We start from the raw sequence: 10,240 nt of genomic DNA on the forward strand, positions 1-10,240 counted from the left end.
GGAAGGTATCAACAAGGCTCCCAGGGGAGCTCCCCCGCCGCCCTATCAAGCTCGGGTGGTGGCAGAGGGTGCTGCTACAACCTCGTCAAACTGTGTGGCAGCACCCACCAAGGCTAAATGGGCAAAGATTCTGCACCCCAGCAATTCCACTCCCCAGTGTGCACCCAACACACATGCCTACATATGTTCATCGAAAGTCACACACTAGAATGTTCAGAGCAGCTCTGCTTGTTCACAACCCCAGCATTCAAAATAAACCAAACACCACTCACAGCAGAACAGATAAATCATACGTTCATGCAAATGGATTGCGTTAGCATTAATAACAAATGGTCTACACCTGCAGGCAACGCGAATAGGTCCCTTAAACATCATGTTGCGAGAAAGAAGCCAGACACAAGAGACCCCATACCGTGTGAGTCCATTTATTTAAATTACAAAACAGGCAAAGCTGGTTCACGGTGTTAGAGGTCGGGTTGTGTTTTGTCTTTGAGGGTAGGTAATGGTGACAATGGGCTCAAAGGAAGATCCTTCCCTGCTCCGAGCCTCAGTTTCTTCAGCTGTGAAGTGGGAAAAACGCCCTGTGTGGTCAGCGCTGCATGGATCAGGTGGGCTGATGTGCACATCTCCTAGGATGCTGGTCACGTTCTGTTTCTTGGTCTGAGCACTGGCTTCACAGCCAGTTGTTTGTACAAATGCATTGAGCTTATCATATATGCACTTTTCTGCATGTATATCACATGACTTAAGAATTACGAATAAAAAGAACTACAAGCCGAGAAGAAGGGCTTAAATGATCTCCCTCCCTCTCCCTCAGTCATCCCTGAGACAGCAATGACTGGCACCCTGGCTCTGATCCCCACACTTTTGAGGGTTCTGCTCTGTCTCCAGAGCTTCATTACTCCCTGCAAATACGTGACCGAGAAGGCAGAGAAAAAGAGAGAGAAAGGGAGACCAAGAGAGAAAAGAAAAGAAAAAAAGATGCAGTGATTAACACGGCAGAGCATGAAACCCCAGTGGAGAGAGAAGCTGATACCACAGGTATCCCTCATGAATAAAGAACCCCTCGATGTGTGTGCGGTGGTATCTCCATGTTACTGAACTCCGGGGGGAACCCAGAGCCAAGGTTGCCCCAGAAACCACTCAGCTGGACCTTGCTGCCCTCCCAGAGGTCACGAACCTGTGCTTCCACTGCTCCACACAGCGCTGTGACTAATTTTTAAAAATTAAGTGTCAATATTCAAAAATATGAAAATTGCACCTAGAAGTCTAGATACCCAGTTTTGCTTTTTTTGTTGTTGTTTGTTTGTTTTGAAACACCAGAAAATCCAGCCACATGGACTGTACTTCCGAAATGCCCCAGAGCCAAGAAGGGGCTCTTTCCCCGCATTGACCTCAGCTGCCCTTGGTCCCTGTATGATGCTGAGACCCTGTTCTAGATAATTGAGTCTGAGAACTCGGTGAGTGCACTTTCACACATAAGCGTTCTCACTAATCAGCCCCCGATTGAATACATTTCCTTCAGGCAAACATATTCCAACCCAAGTTATTTGTCCACGGAGATTTGAGTGTGAGACCCCTTATCTTCATAATTGAGCCTTGAGAAACACTCTAGGAAGACATCCACGCGCTTGCACAGCATTACTTGTGAGCCCAGGCCAATTTCCTCCCAGGAACACCTCTAGCTTCCTCCTATGCTCTGGCATGCAGCATGCCCTCAGCTTTGTCTTCCATCCACCGTTCCAGCCACTTCTGACTCTCAGGTACCAGCGGAGGCCGACGCCCGTCCATGAGTAGCGGGCTCCTAAGCTGGCGCAAGGGAGGGAGAGGGCACCCAGGAGGGCCCCTGTGCTTGTTTCCTGGAGCTACCTTAACAAAGTGCCACCGACTGGGCAGCTTCAACAACAGGAATTCATGGTCTCACACCCTGGAGGCCAGAAATTCCAGATCCAGGTGTCAGCAGGGCTGGCTCCTCCTGAGGCTGCAGTGGGGGAAGGGGTGGAGGGGGGCAGGGAAAGTGGTGGGGGGGCAGGTGGGGACCGTTCCAGGCCCATTCCCTGGCTTCTGGTGGTTGCTGGTGATTTTGGCATTCCAGGCTTGTGGAAGTGTCACCTCAACCTCTGCCTTCATCTTCACGTGGCTTTCTCCCTGTGTGCATGTCTGTGGCCAAATCTCCCCTTTCTATAAGGACACAGTCATGATAGATTACAGACCACTGTACTCTAGTGCAACCTCCTCTTCACCCAACATTACATCTGCAATGACCCTACTTCCAAATAAGGCCATGTTCTGAGCTGCCGGGGGCTAAGATTTCAACGAATAAATGTTAGAGGGGCACGATGCAGCCCACACTAGCCCCCATCCCAGCATCAGGGAAGACAACATTCAGCCCGGGAAATGGGCAGGAACCAGCTCAGCTTCCGTCCATCTCCTAGGCCGGGAAAGGTGGACTGTGCTCCAGGCAGAAACAACTGCATGTGCAAAGGTCCTGAGGATGCAGCAAAGAAAGAAGTACCTTCTGGAATGATGTATGGGGAGGGGGCTGAGATGTAAGAGGTAACCAGGACACGTAAGATGAGTGCGCATATAAGTGTGTCTTGTAAACTCCCAGACACATTCATATATCCCCAGGGAAGAGCAGCAGAGGGAATGATCCTCCAGTGTTCCCAGGGACCATCCCTGGGTGGTGTTGGGGCAGCACTCGGGGCTCAGGGGTGGCTGGGAGTGGGAGGAAGGGATCACATCTCTCTGGTGCTCCATGGAGCTGTGTCTCCTAGTGCAGAACCGTCCAAGCTGAGCAATTACGAAAACTTTTAAAGGCTTATGCAGCAGCCTCTTCCAGAACGCTTCACTTCAGCCCTCCTCGTAAACAGGTTGTAAAGGTGCAATCAGCCCACAGCCCACTCCGCTGTGATAATCTGATGTAAGCCAGGCACTGATTTATATGCGCCAGTCCAAACAAACATACCTGTAGACCATCAAACTGGAATTTCTTCCATACTTTCTTCTTATGCATTAAGGAACTGCTTTCATTTCTCTTTTGCCGGAGGGAAGTGTTGTATTTATTTCACAGAAAGAGAGAAGCAGTGTGCAAGACACTAGGTAAAGGGGCGTGCGGAGGGCTGCAGGCTGAGTGGGGGCTACCATCTCTCTGCAGACAGGGCCAATTCGAAGGGAGAGACTGAAGAAGACTACTGTCCCGTGCGTCCTTTATTTATATTTAAAAATGACTTGCGTTGTGTGCATTGTATGCCAGGTGCTGTTCTGAGCACTCACAAATAGGATGTCAGAGGCTCTTCCATCCCCATTTCGGAGATGGGTAAACTGAGGCAACAGTGATGTCCATTTCTCCCCAAATGGAGAGCTGGGTTTTGGTCTCTCTCTGCCTTGTCCTCCCATGCCCCTGAGCTCTTAGGATGTGGATCTAGATGTGCCTTTCTCATCCTGGATGGTTAACATGTCTGACTCAACACACTACTGTATTTCACCTACCTTTTGACGGCACTGGCAGGAGCTTGATTTCCAGTTCCCACACCTCCTCCTACCTCTTCCTCTCCAATAACATTCCTGCAATGCTCACATTGACTACAACATTGGCTGAAATTCCTCACCACTCCCCAGATCCACTACCTTTGTCATAAGACATTGCAGTTTCCCAGCACCACAAGGACAGAATGTATTTCCCCACCTCTTAACTTTGAGCTCATCATGTGACTTTCTTTGTTCAAGAGAATGCGGTAGAAGCAATGGCATGCCAGTTCCAAGCCCAGACCTTAAGAGTTCCAAGCCCAGGCCTTAAGGGGCCTTGCGTGCTGCTCCCGTGTGCCTCTGCTATTGCCATGAGAGGAACATGCCCAAGTTAGCGGACTGACCCCAGGGCAGGATGAGCCATACCAGCTGAGCCCAACCTGGATTAGCATATCGCTAAGATATTGTGGTTGTTTCTTGTGCAACATTTTATGAGCCATAGGTAACTGCTGCAATTTTTATTGTAGGAAATTTGATTATAATAGAATAGAATGAAGAAGACCAAGTCGTTTGTAGTTGCATTACCCAGAGAGCATCTCTGAGCATTCTGGTATTTTTTCTTCTGCTGTTTTTCTCTGTGTATGTGTGAATCCAACTGTGAGTTTACAAAATGAAATCCCACTGCATGCATATTTTATGGGTGTGCTCATCTCATTAGTCTCCTCCACTACCCCAGCATTTCCATCCTCAGTCATCAACAAGAAATCTCTTGTTGAATTTCTTCAGATGCACCCGCACCCTCAGGACCTTGGCACGTGCTGCCTGGCTGCCTGGAACTCTCTCCTCCCTCTTCTTTAGCTGAGTCAATGCCTGCTGGTCTCTCAGGTCTTGACCACTTGAATGTTGCCTTCCCTGGTCCTTTCAGTCTGGGCTGGAGCCCTCCAGTCCTCGGTGTGCCCATAGCTCCCTGTCCTCATGATTTCCTTAATTACCTACCTTGTGTGTGCCTGGGAACTTGTCTGGATCCTTCTCTAGACTATGAGCTCTGTGGGAGAAGGGACTATGTCTTGTCCAGCATTCCCCGTGAGGGCAGCCCCTGACACACAGAATGTGTAGGCACACACTATTTGAGAAGTGGAGTTGTGACCTGATAATGTAACATGATATGGATGGAACACGATAAACTGAGCTATTTTTCCTGTCATTAAAGGCCAGCTTGCTTTTCAATGGAAAATTGCCCCGGGCTTTAAGAGATGCCTGGCATTTCATGTGGCTAGTGGGAGATCTTTCTGTCTGTTTTCCTAAGCCAGGGCTTGAGGAATACTTACAGAAAATGATGGGACGCTTTCCCAGACAAGCAGTTCTATGATTGTGCTCTGCCGTCTCCCGCTCCCAACCATCCTGGTTGCCAACTCTTGCAGCCTAGAGCACTTTCCTCAGAGTGCTTCCCATGCTCAATAAACTTCAATTGCTCCCCAGTTCCCGGCAGAGTGTGTAGCCTGACTGATCACTTGGACAGTGAGAAGCAATGGAATCATGGTCAAGGTAGAAGCTGGGAGGAGACAAGATGAGCAGGGCTGTTCCTTGGCTCGTTGTGGTCACTGGCTCCAGGACAGGTCTTTCTTGGGACTGTGCATGCCTGTTGAGATTGAACAGGAAACAGGCCTGTTGTTTCTCTATCAGCAGGGCTGGGAGACCTCCAGAAAGCTGTGGTGAGTGCAGAAATGAGCAGCTGTTCTTCAAGAAGGCTGGCTGCTGCTGACTCTGAACCAGGGGCCCTGCTACGTGCAGGGTCCCGACCATGATGCATCCAGAACCCTGGTCCACTCTGGCCTGTGTTCTCTGGGCCCCCAGCGCTCCTGCCTCTGACTCTGGGCAGCCATGGACTACCTTGCTTTAGTCTCACCCTGCTTTGTTCTTTAGCGGGCAATCCTTTCAACCGTGAAGTCTGCCTTCCTGGTGGGTTAGGGCCATCCTGACTCTGTCCTGCTGGAGGCATTTCCTGACCACTGCATCTGAAGGAGAGTAGTTGGGTGGGGCGTACTGGGGGCCTGGAGGTCTGGCTAGAATGCCAGCTCTGAGTGTGCCTACCGTGTCCCTACCTCTTAATTGGCCTTCCCAGCGGATGCCGGCTCAGTGCTTCTCAAGCTGCCACACGCACACCCAGGATGAAGATGTCACTGAAATGCAGATTCTGATTCTGCAGGTCTGGGGTGGGGCCTGGGACTCTGCATTTCTACCAGGAGGCTGATGTTGCTAGTGCCTGGCTATTCATTGAGTGCCAGGCTCTGGCCCATTTCCAGCGACCGTAATTTGCACATCTGGGCTTGAGGGCTTTTCCCCAAACCACACCAGGCTGTTGTGCCAACACCCAGTGCGGCAGGCCTCATGCCACGAGGAGCATATAATTCTCAAGCCTCATGCGGAGAGGAGCATACAGCTCTCGGGAGGTGGCCTGTGAGCACTCCTGCTCCCTTGCCCCTTGGGCAAAGGATTCCAAGACATGGGCTTTGCACAGTTTTCCCATTTCCCTGCAGGAGGGAGCTCTCATCACCCAGTGGGGCAGCCGCATGAAGAACACTGCATGCAGGGCTGCCTTCAGGGTCCTTGCAGGGTCCTTGCAAGGAAACAGGGTCCTTGCAGCTGGAATCCAGTTAAGATGAGGTTACACTGTACTAGGAAGGGCCCTAAGCCACTGGCTGGTGTTCTCGTAAGAGGTTTGTGGAAGTGAATTCTTAGGGAGTAAGAATGGTTTGGGAACCATGTCAAAGGTGGGGAGAGCTACATGGGCTGACAGAAGAGATGTGCGTGGAGGACTCGGCAAGTGAAAAAGGAAGTTACGGGAAATACGCGCACGATGTGACAGCATTTCTGCTCAAATAAATACCACGCGGGTGTCTTTCCATGTGAAAAAAATAGTAGGCAAGGCAGGACACACAGGGACTGCTGAGCAGGCAGGGTGCAGCTGGGGATGAGCGATGCCGCGTGTGCCTCCCTGCTCACTTGACTCGCCCCCTACTGTGTGAATTCATAGAGAGCACGACTCTCCTTACAATTTCAAAATCGATAGGGCTGGGCATGGTGGCTCGCTCCTGTAATCCCAGCACTTTGGAAGGCCAAGGCGGGTGGATCACTTGAGGCCAGGAGTTCGAGACCAGCCTGGACAACATGGTGAAAACCCATCTCTACTAAAAATACAAAAAAATTAGCCAGGCCTGATGGTGGGCACCTGTAATCCCAGCTATTTGGGAGGCTGAGGCAGGATGATCACTAGAACCTGGGAGGTGGCGGTTCCAATGAGCCAAGACAGTGCCACAGTACTCCAGCCTGGGTGACAGTCAGACTCTGTCTCAAAAAAAAAAAAAAAAGAAATCAATAGAAAAATACAAGTGAAAGTGACACCACAGACTTAAAAAGCTAATGACACAGTTTCAAATTAGTATATAAAATTCAATTATATTCAGTAATTTAGTAAAGTAGGTGGTAAAACAGCCTACAGAGTGTGATTCCATTTTTACACCATTGAATGTGTGTGTGCATCTGGCAGTATGTATCTATCATCCATCTCTATTCATCTTTCAATGATCTATATCTATCTGTCTGTCATCTATCTATCTATCTATCTATCTATCTATCTATCTATCTATCCACCTGTCTGTCTGTCTGTATTGATATAGGGAAGAGAAAGAGCTTGGGATCTGCCTTTGTTCGTTTCCATATCAAAATGGGAACTGTGGTTTTCTGGATTCTTCTTTCAGTGCTTTTCTGCATTTAGATTTGTGCACAACGAGCATCTGGCACTTGTACACTTTTTACAAGCTCTTAGGTTCCCCAGCTCCTGGGTGCAGGGGTGTCAGGCGCCTCGGCAGGACTGAGAGTGGGAACACGGTCATCCTCCTGGTGCAGCTGTGAGGGCAGCCATGGCCACTTAACCCCCGGGGCTTTTTGTTTCCACTGATGAGGGCAGATGCCACTCCTTGGCCAGCAGCTCACCCAGCTTGTGCTCTCTATGTATACATAGGCTCAGGGTCCTGGGTCAGTAAGTAGCGTCTCAGTTCCCCCCCATCGCCAGAGATGGTTGAATGTGGGGAGGAATGGGGACTTTTGGGGAGGGCTTGTGGGATAAGAGGATGAAGCTGAGATGGTCAGGGACCTGCCATGTGGCAGGGGGAGGAAGGAGGAGTAGCGGGGGGCAGGTGGAGAGGGGATAAAGGAAGAGGATGCCTCCTGCAGCCACGCTGGGAGCTGACCCTCTCCACCCATCTTCATGCACTCAGGCGCTCATCCAGGGATCATCCTGTACCTCAGACTCCGCCAAGAACTGTCCAGCCCCAGGGCCTTTGCAAGCGCTGGTCGCAGTGCCTGGGATGCCCTCTCCCTGCTCACCACGTGGCTGGCTCTTTCTCATTCGTTGGCCTCAGCCCAGTGGCCTCCTTCTCATCAGAGAGGCCGCCCCTGCCTGCCCTGGCTGGCCGGCCCCTCCCCCACAATGACTCTATGACATCACCGTGTTCCTTCTCCTCGGAGCCCTCAGACCCTCTGAAACCCTCTGGTCTGTGTTTTGTTTCCTCCGTCTCTATCTCTCTCCCCACTAGAAGGCAGGCCCCAGGAGGGCAAGCACCCGGCCTGTCCAGCTCCCAGCCGTAGCCCCAGGGCCGGGTGTGCAGTAGATGCTCAACAAGCCTTCTTTCCTCCCACCAGCCTCTCCTTCCCGCAGGGGCGACAGGACTTGGGGGTGTTGTTGGGGTCTAAAGGACCCAAAGGAAAGAGACACTGAAGTGGGTGAGCTGGCCTCGCGCTGCACTTCCTGCTGGAGTTCAAAGTCAGCCCTGCCCCTGGAACTGCCACGGCCAGTTTAGATTGTTCCAGAATCCCCCTGCAGGCTGTTCAAAAGGCTCCCAGCTGCTATCAGGAAATAGCTCAGGAAAGTCTCTGTTAAACACCAAGAAACTGAGATGCAATCAGCTGGCCTGGAATTCAGGAAAGTGCTGGTTCTGAAATTGAAGACAGAACATGTCTTGGGGCAAGAAGTTGTGAACCTGCCAATCAGCCTGTGTTCTTTTTCCACCTGTCCTGCCACATGTTCTGCCACATCCATGCCTCCTGTCCCACCATCGCCCCAGGAGGTGGCAGATGGGGACCCTGCTCCATGGGGAAGGGAACGCTCAGTGAGTGCTGCCCCCTGCTCGCTGGCGTCCACCCGTAATCTCTCAGTTGTGGTCTCAAAGGCCAAACATGTACCAGGATTTTCCATTATGGTTGCAATTTTGGCTTGTAATTTTATCACTCGAATCTAAATCCACTTCAGAAATGCCATAAACTAATTGTCACTGAATAAACTGAAACTTTTGAGGAGTTTATAAAAGTGATTTAGTTGGAGAAAAAAAGGAAAATAGAAAACAAATGTTGCCCACAGAATTGCTGGCAAAAAGGTAAAAACTCTCTGTTTCTTTTGAAAGCATTCCCTCGTCTGGGAGCAATCCCTGCCCATCGTGGCTTTGGGACCCAGTCCCTGAGACTGTGTTTGTCTTGGAGCTGGTGGGGTTGATTTCACGTTTATCCCTGGGAAGCTGATTGAGGCAGCGTCCGCAGTGAGGGCAGGGGTAGGTTGCATAGAAAATAAATGGCCGCAGATCAGATCCAATCCTTATCCCACAGAATGAACCTGGTTTCCACGATTAAAAATAATAATAATAACAAAATGAATGTTGGGGTTAAGTAAATGTGAGTTAATTACTAAGCTGTGACCATGTTCACGGTTTCTGAGGCTAAACACTTCAATGCGTCTTGTCAGTTTATGTTAGGCAATAATTTGAAAGACTACTGGTTAGCTGTTTCACTTCATTCATATTAAGAAACAATATACAAAGGGTATAAAGTGATCAGCTCTGTTTACGCTGAGGAGGAGAGTTATAAAATCAGCGAACAGGGAGCGGGGCAGAGGGGAGAGTGCTCAGGGTTTTCGACGTGCTTCTGATGATCGTTTACGAAGGAAAATCTTTGGAGAAACTTCTAAACGTAGACAGTCTGGGAACAGTGAAATGATGCAAAGCCGTCAACGGCACTTCCAGCATGGACCAGGGAGAGGGGGGAGAGTTTCCCTGGGATACATAGCTTGTTGATAAGAAAGAGCCTACAAAATACTCCAGGTCAAAAGGAGCCCGATTCAGGATGAGTTGAACTCCTGCAAGATCTGCAAGGGCCGAATTACAGCAATCTTGGTGCCTGCTGAGGCGGGAGTCAGGGAGGCTGTGGAATTCTGAGCTTCCTGGTTGGCTGAGGAGAGAGGGCTCAGAGGAGAGGTCTTCCTCCCACCACAGCCTCAGAGAAACCCCAAAACCTCATAGCTTCGAACCCCAGAATTCTCTGGTCTTCTGCAAAAATGCAGACATGCTGGTGTCAGAAATCAGCCTGGAGTCCCAGGAGCAGCATCTCACATCTTTACGGCAAGACAAAACAAAACAATCCAAAAACAGCAAATGCAAAGACATCTTGTTGAGGAGAGGCCTCAACTGAATGAGCAGGGAGGGGTGTGTTCCTTACACCAGTGCTTCTCAAAAGGTGGTATCTGGACCAGCAGCAGCAGCAGTGCCACCTGGGCGCAGACCAGAGGATTCCAGAGCCCTGAGGGCTCCAAGGAGAAGGAACACAGTGACATCACAGAGTCATTGTGGGGCGGGGGGTGGGCCAGCCCAGGGTAGGCAGGGACAGCCCCTCTGATGAGGAGGCCACTGGGCTGAGACCAATGAATGAGACGGAGCCAGCCACGTGG

The 10,240-nt window shown here is 50.5% G+C and overlaps 1 long non-coding RNA gene across 1 annotated transcript; it reads right to left on the reverse strand.

Moving 5' to 3' along the window:
• Positions 1-412: 412 nt before the first annotated feature.
• Positions 413-7,918, reverse strand: LOC131383782 (uncharacterized). Its single transcript, XR_009214056.1, has 3 exons — positions 7,772-7,918; positions 4,797-5,107; positions 413-560 (listed from the first exon to the last, which is right to left on the reverse strand). It is a non-coding gene; the product is annotated as an uncharacterized LOC131383782 (long non-coding RNA).
• Positions 7,919-10,240: the final 2,322 nt, after the last annotated feature.

Source organism: Hylobates moloch, unplaced genomic scaffold (genome assembly GCF_009828535.3).
Source record: "Hylobates moloch isolate HMO894 unplaced genomic scaffold, HMol_V3 SCAFFOLD_6, whole genome shotgun sequence".
Classification (NCBI taxonomy): Eukaryota; Metazoa; Chordata; class Mammalia; order Primates; family Hylobatidae; genus Hylobates; species Hylobates moloch.